The sequence below is a fragment of the Pteropus vampyrus genome, unplaced genomic scaffold (assembly GCF_000151845.1).
Source record: "Pteropus vampyrus isolate Shadow unplaced genomic scaffold, Pvam_2.0 Scaffold205, whole genome shotgun sequence".
Classification (NCBI taxonomy): Eukaryota; Metazoa; Chordata; class Mammalia; order Chiroptera; family Pteropodidae; genus Pteropus; species Pteropus vampyrus.
In genome coordinates this window covers 1,031,608-1,039,849 of record NW_011888986.1, presented here as the reverse complement: position 1 = coordinate 1,039,849, position 8,242 = coordinate 1,031,608, and the positions used below count along the sequence as shown (strand labels likewise).

Here is an 8,242-nt window from a genome sequence, read left to right as displayed (position 1 = left end):
CAAATTCTTGATTCACTAGTTATTGGGTTTCCAGCTTGTAGCTCTGCCAGTGTAGGAGATTTTGTTTGGGTGACAATTTCTCTTGTTTACCTGTTAATCACTCTCTCCATCCCTGTGTGCTCAAGGAACTAAAAATAGATCAGTAATGAAAGAGCAAAACTCCAGGCCAAGCAGACGAAATATTGCCATGTTTTCACAGTGGCGCTGTAATTATTATTTATCCTTTTTGACATTTAAGAAGAGACTGAAAGCTGTGTGTCCTCTTACTACTTCTATATAAGCTAGTTGCTGGACTAACAGATAGGACAGAAATTGAAGCAAAGCGACAGTGGACCATCATCGACATAGAACCATAAATATTTTTATTGCCATGGAGCCCTTTAGGAAACAAGATCTTATTTATACTGAAACACACTTGGTTTTATAGACATACAATAGTTTTATGTTGTCAATAAATGTTGAGAATCTAAAGAACCAAAATATTTCTGGAGACATGGATTCAAAGATGGAAACGATTAGGCAAGTCTCGGAGAGCAGGGACATCTGAGATGACCACCAGGCCTGTGTTGGGATCAGGAGCAGGGACAGTGTGCTTGGGTGCTGGGTAACTCTTAAAGGCTGTGGAACGAGCAGTAGTGTTATTGACTGGGTAATGGCAACCTCTTTATTGCTCACTATTATCTCTGAGGCAATGACAATAAGCCCTCCAGGCTGATAGGTCATCCAGAGTTGGGTAACATTGTAGCATGTATTGATTTGGGATCAGCCCAGGTCCAGGTTAATGAGTGTTTTGTTTCTTCCCCAAAGCAGCTGTCTTCATGCTTACAAAATAAAAATAACAGACAACCCTGTACCTGCAGCCCCGGCAGATGTCAGCTGCAAAGGGGTCACCATGATATTAATTCCAGAATTCTATGGTCCTCACAGGGCCCCTTACCTGCCCTGCTCCGCAGAGCTCTTTGTTGAACTAAGACCTCTGAGCTGCTCTTGAGTGTCTCCTCATGGCTTTTCTGATCCATTGTGCTAGGGGTACAGCCCCAGCTGCTGACTCCCTGTGTCCCTAAGTGACAATTCGAACATCGGTGTGAAGCAATTCTGGCTGACACGGGATGGGGGAGTAGATTTTTTTTTTTTAATCACATTTGTCCTCTTGTCGAGGTGTGTGTGTGCGTGTGTCTATGAGTGTGTGTGTGTATTCATATCTCAGGTTTTTTTAGACTTCAACAGAGAGAAATAGATGTTTTATAGATACAAACTTTAAGAAGCACACACATAGCGACCTACCAAAATATAGTGAGTACAGTAGCTATTTGACTCTATATTTAGAAATAATATGGTTAATGTTTCATCTAGTAAACCAGTAAGTTGTTTAAAACTCATAGTTAGAATTTCAAGGGACTAAAATGACAACAATGCTAAGACTCACAGGTACTTGTCATGAAATCTCTTTTGCTCCATGAGATAACGTGCATTGAAACTTGTCCCTTATCTCCTCCATGGGCCAGAGGGCAAAGCCTGGTTTGTTCTCCTGCTGAGAACCTATTTCAAATATGCACAACTCTTTCTAAAGAGGACTTTTCATGTGGTTATCTGATCTTGTCATCACAACAGGTCTATGAGGTTGGTTTTGTTTTGTCCCAAGTACTCCCCAAAAGCCCACATTAGTTGAGACTATGAAGATTTGAGGAGCTGTGTGCCCGAGCTCACACATCGATGGCTTTAGGAGGCAGAGCTGGCCTTCGCATGTCCACACACTTTCTCTTCCTCTCTAGTTTTTAATAAGTGACCACAAGTGGCTCTTTAAATAGAAGTCTTATGTAAGGAAAATATCTATTTCATGGAAAAGGAAATCTTATGTAATGAGAATACCTATTTCCTAGAAGCATTTTCGGCTCAGTCTCCTTTTATACTTCATCATTGTCCTGTAGAGAGGAGGCAATAAGCCTTCAGGGTTTGAATAAGTTTTTAACTACTTCGATGGAAGCAGGAAGCACATTTGTATTTGTGAAGAATCTTTTAAACCTCTTGAAGGTGTTATATTTCTAAATTTTGAAAATAGCAGAAAACAGTTTGTTTACCTACTGACCCTTTCCCTGTCTCTGACCTTGAATTCTAGATTTAGGACTGAGGCTGTTAGAATATTTGAATGTGAGGATACATCTCTTCTCGCTGCTGCGCCTGGAAGCTTAGATGACAACTCTCTATTTTGTAGAGCCTTATGATGCCTTCCCAGTATGACGATAGTCAAGGCCAAGGCCTTTACCTGATGTCTAAGCAGGGAGCCCAATGTTTCTTAGTTTTTGTCCACACTCAACATGCACCAGTAAGGTCTGAGGCCCATGCATATAATCCAACGAATGCAGAGTCCCTGCTGAATGCCAGGAACTAGGCAAACACTGGGGTCCAGTTGTCACTGACGTAAACACATTGGTGCCCTCCCTAGTGGACCATAGATTCTGTGCAGAGGATATGTTAGGAGAAACAACATCAATCAACAACAAATATTATACCTTAACAAGTACAGTGAACCCTTGAACAACATGGGTTTGAACTGCATGGGTCCAGTTATATACAGTTTTTTTTCAATGAATACCTGTACTATTTTCAATCAGCAGTTGGGAGTCTGTGGAAGCAGAGAGCCGACCGACTGTATGCATTGGTCTATGCTATACTATATAGGGGACTTAAGCATCTTCAGATTGCGAGGGGTGGGGTGGAGGGCTAGAACCAATCCCTTGCAGATATCGAGAGACAACTGTGTAATTGAATTTTGAGGGAGTCAAAATTATATGTGGATTTTCTACTGCATGGGGTTCAGTGCCCTTATCTCCCTCATTGTTCAAGGGTCAACTGTTTTGAGAAGAAACTGACCCATGGGCTGAGAAGGTCAAGATGGGGGATGAAGGGAGGGGCCTCGTTATTGTTGCACGGGGTCAGAGGAGGCCTGTCTGTGGAGGGGTATTGAAATTGAGATAGCAGCCACATGAGGAGAAGTGGGAGGGACATGCTAAGCGGAAGGAACAGCCTGGGTAGAAGGAAGGAAGTGAAGGAAGGAGTCTGTGGTACAAGGCGCGGTTGGAGGGCCAGGAGTGGCTTCATCATGTGGGGACTTAGAGGTCATGATAAGGAGTTTGGTTTTATTTAAGGCCAAGAAAAAACCATTGAAGTATTTCAGGTAAGGATGACAAGATCTGATGTAAATGTTAGGAGAATCATTAGCTGTTGGGTGGAGAATTGATTGGGGGAAGGAAAGAATAAGAAAGAAGGGAGACAAATTAAGAAGCTCTGTAATGTTTCAGGGGAAACGATGGTTGCCTGCACCAGGCAGCTGCAATATAGAAATGTATTAGGAATGTATGCCTGTGTGGGGGCAGAGGTAAAAGATTAAAGAGAAGAAGGAATCTGGTTTTGAGGCATGATCACCTGGGAGAATAGTGGTTTCATTTACTGAGAGATGGGGATGATGGGGTTAAAACAGGTTTGGAGAGGAAAACCAAGAGATATGATATAGATATCCTATCAGTTATTTATTGCTGCATAAAAAAGATACACCCACAACTTATTGGCTTATAACAGCAGCAATTATTTGGATTGACTGGGAAGAGCTGGATGGTTTCTTGGCTGTTTTTATCGGGGTCTTTCATGCAACTACAGTCTGATGGCAGCTGGGGCTGGGACATCCAAGATGGCTTTAGTCACATGTCTGGTGCCTTTGTGGGGACAGCTGGAGACTGAGCTTGGCTGGGACAATGGTGTGTCTGGGTCTGTTTCTCCGTGAAGTCTTAGGACCACTCCATATGGTCTCCATAGTAGGGTAGTTGGACTACTTATGTGGTAACTCAGAGCTCCCCAAAGTGCCAAGGCAGGAGTTCCAGCTTCACTCCTACACATTCTATTGGTCAAATTCACTCCCTGGTCCAGCCCAGATTCAATAAGGGAGGAGATGACATAAGGCCGCTTTGAGGGGCTGGCAACCTGGATGCAGATGTCCAGTTGGCATTTGAGTTTATGAATCTGGTGCTTGAGGTGAAGTCTGGACAGAAGATATAAATTTGAAGTTGTCAGTATGTAGATTGCATTTCAAGTTATAGGAACAAGAATTAATGGGATCCCTCAGACAGAATGTATAAATGAAGGAGCTCTACGGAACACCATCATTTTGGAGCTGTGAAGAGCTGAATGAGTTCAAAGGAGAGTTGGACATCCTGCAGTGGGTGTTGAGGATGAAAGACCACTGAGAGAAGGAAAATTCAAGGTAGTATAGTTAAAATTCAAGAGAGAAAAGTCTTTGAGAAGGAAGGTGTGGTTGACACTACTTAATTCAGGTAAGGGTCAAATAAGATGAGATGGATAAGACTGAGCCTGCCAACAGGAGTCCTCTCAGAGGGGTGGTGGGCATCCACAACCAGATGATGCAGACAGCAGAAAAGAGTGCTGAACAAGAGAAGACAGTTGATGAGACAATTCTTCCTAGAAGTTTGGTTGTTGAAAAGCCCAGAAATGACATGCCCCACAATGCCTGTCATGAATGCAGGAGCCATGGAGCTTCTCTCAGTTGTTCCCCCTGCTCCTTTTTTATGTGTTTCTTCTCATTGTTTTTTTTTTTTTTCATGCACTTGACACTTGACAAATGATACCTTTTGGTGGTATTATTTCTCAGAGACTGGTCTGAGTCCTTGGTACTGCCTTAGTCACCAGCTAACCACGTGTACCTGGGCTGGCAGCTTCTTTGAGGAGGAGGTCAGGAGATGGTTTTAAGTTCTTCCTAGTCTGACATGTCGGCTGCTTGGTCACAGAGGAGGGTGAGAAACAAAGCAAGGGCACAATGATGCCAGAGGGCTGAAGAAGCGGGAGGTGGATGGATCACCAGGGACCTGTATTCTATCCGTTGCTCTTTTCCGGCTGGATTGTAAATGTTTTATAATGGTGGTTTTGCTATTTTTATCGACAGAACCATTTCTTCAGACAAAATTCCATGACAAAACCTGATAACACGGCACGTGCAAGTCGGCTGCTCTGCTGAATTGTCCTGATGGGTGGCGCCAGCCCTGGAAAGGCTGCCTGCAGGCTCTCCAGATTTCTACCTGCTCAGTTGCCCCTACCCTCCAACATCTGATGCCCAGGCCTTGGGGACCCCTGGCCTTTGTGTAGAAAACCTTTACCTTGTTCTTTCTTTATGCTTTCTGAAGAGAAACAGCTCATAGCAGAATAGCTTTCATTCCTTTAATGAATTCTGAAATTCCATAATCAGTAAGGGCTTCTCTGAGTTTGGATGTAGAGATGGAGACTTCTTGGAATGCACCTTCCCACAATGGGCCCTTATACTTGCTTCATTCCAAAACTTCGAAGCTAATCACTTTTACGACCTGCTGTAATTGTGTTTGTATCATAAATGCCTGGTGATGTTTAGTTTAATGTCCATCAGTAACTGGGGCAGAGATAATGTTTCAAATGCCCAAAAGAATTGGGCATTTTTCAAAACTAAAAATTTATATAAACTTAAATAATAAAAACAACAAATCCCATTAAAAAGAATAGAGAGGAATTAATTTTTATTCCTCTGGACTTCCTTCAGTGGTCCCATTAGAATCAGCTCTGGATGTCCTGGCAAGAAGAGAAATGACTTTTACCTTGTGAATTAATCTATCAGTCCTGCTGTCTAATGAAGAATAGAACTTCATGTACAGAAGAAAATGTTACTTCTGGGTGGGACTTACTTAAATCACCTTGGGTAACATGTCTTTAACCATGGTTTTGCAAAAGACTTAGAAATATTTAATCTTTAAAAAATGAATGAATCTTAAAAATGAATGATTCTTATATAGTCACTCCATAAAAGCCAAGAGAATATTATTAAATATATGTTGGGTGAACCCATTTCTTGGGGTGCCAAGATAATCTGGCCCAGGTATGTAGCTCTCTGAAAATTTAATCCAATATAAGGACAGTTAATGTGCCCTGTAGACTACCCTCTCAGATGTCCTATGTCTTCAGTCATCTCTCAGCAGTGCGAGTCCATAGCACTCACAGTGAGCTCTCAGAGGAGAGCCTGAAGTGTTGGTGTTGAGGGTGGATTATAAGGGGGGACCCACAGCATTAGACAGTGGAAGGGTAGGTAGCAGAATGCACATTCTTGGGACCAGTTTATGAGTCTGGCTTGTGTTCTAACCAAGAGAGACCATATATTTATTGCTTGTGGCTCTATTGATTTTATATATATACACACACACACACATATATATGTATATATATATTTCTTTAACTTGAGATGTTAAAAAATAGACATATTATATTTATTGACATTTAATTTGCATACCATAAAGTTCATCCATTTTAAGTGTACAATTCTGTGGTTTTTAGTAAACATACTAGTTTAGCGAGCATCACAGCAATGTTGTCTCAGAAGACTTCTTTCCCTACAGAAAGATCCCTCATGACCTTTCTCGGGCAGTTTCTGCTTCCTCCCTCTCCTGCCCCAGGCAACCACAAATTTGCTTCATGTCTCTACAGATTTTCCTGTTCTGGACATGTCATATAACTGGAGTCATATGTGCTGTGGCCTTTTGTGTCTGGTTTCTTTTGCTCAGAATGAAGTTTCAAGGTTCATTCGTGTTACTCAAGTGTAGGTGCTTCATTGATTTTTATTGCTGAATATTATTCCATTTTATGTATATATGGCATTTTGTTTGTCTAGTCACTCTTTTATAGACACTTGGGTTGTTTCCACTTTTGGGATATTGTGAATCATGTTGCTGAGTTGGGTTGATATTTACAATTTCTACTTCATGGTTTACCTACTTATCTGTGGCTGCATTCCTTATTGTGGCTCTTAGAAAATCCTAGAGCCGATGGCTAAACTGGAAATACCAGAACTCAGTCCCATATTTACTCATTTGATCTTGGGGCTCATTACTGCCATTTTCCCTGCAGATGCTTCATGTATGGGCGCAACTCACAAAGAGAACAGTAGCGTTCACTGAAGGAGCCAGTAAATTACAGCTGGTGTGTTGGTAAGGCTGGATTCTTTTCTTAATTGAAGAAATACATTTTTTTAGCTGTGGTAAAATACACATAACATTAAATTGACCATCTTAGATATTTCTAAGTGTACAGGTCAATAGCATTAGTACATTTGCATTGTTATGCAACCATCACCACCCTCCATCTCCAGAACTTTTTCATCTTGCAAAATCGAAACTCTGTCCCCATTAAAAATGAACTCTTCTCCCCGCCCTGCTGGCACTCACTATTCTTTCTTTCTCTATGAATCTGACTTCTCTAAGTCCCTCATAGAAGTGGAACCACAGGGTATTTGTCCATTTGTGTCTAGCTTATTTCACTTAGCATAATGTCCTCAAGGTTGTGTCTAGCTTATTTCACTTAGCGTAATGTCCTCCAGGTTCATTCATGTTGTAGCATGTGTTGGAATTCTCTCCTCTTAAAGCTGAATCATATTCCATTGTATGTATATACCACTTTTTGTTTATCCATTCATCTGATCAATGCACCCTTAGGTTGTTGTAAATAATGCTGCTGCAAACATGAGTATTCAAATATCTTTCTCTTTCTGTCTTTATTTCTTTTAGGAGAGGCAACCCTTGGTTGACCTCACAGATGGCAAGGACTTTGTCATCTTACAATCCCTTATTTTTAAAATTTTTTATGCCTGTAGCACCAGGTCTTCCTAGGTGGTCTCCCATTCAAGTACTAACCAGGCCCGACCCTGCTTAGCTTCTGAGATCAGATGGGATCGGGCTTGTTTAGGGTGGCATGGCCGTAGACTGGGCCTTCATTTCTGATTGTATTTTTCTTCTTACATTGTTTCCTTCCTATAGAGTGTGTTCATCAGTATAAATATTTAAATTTAATATTTAGAGGGGCAAGGAATCTTTTGACCACTGTTCTTTGTACTGAAAAGAAATTTTGGCAACAATGACTTGTGTGACAACTCAGAGTGCCTGACTCTATTTTACAACAGAAATTGATTAAGAAATTTCCTTCTTTTGAGGTTAAGAAAACATGAGATTTTTATTAATTGGTCATAATGTCTGCCCTGTGGAGCTTACCAGAGGGAGGTCTAACTTATATCTTGGCCTCAGTGGCTCTGGAAATCTCTTGGGTCCTCAGGCCCAGCACACGGGGAAGACACTGGGTACTTCAGTATTTACTTATGGAGATTGAAATGTTGGAACTTGTCAGAAATGCTTCCTGGAAGTAGAAATTTAGTAAGATACTGAGGCAC

At 41.4% G+C, this 8,242-nt stretch overlaps 1 pseudogene; it reads right to left on the bottom strand.

The window, feature by feature from the left end:
- Positions 1–7,663: 7,663 nt before the first annotated feature.
- On the bottom strand, positions 7,664–7,782 carry LOC111746937 (annotated as a pseudogene).
- Between the last annotated feature and the right edge of the window lie 460 nt (positions 7,783–8,242).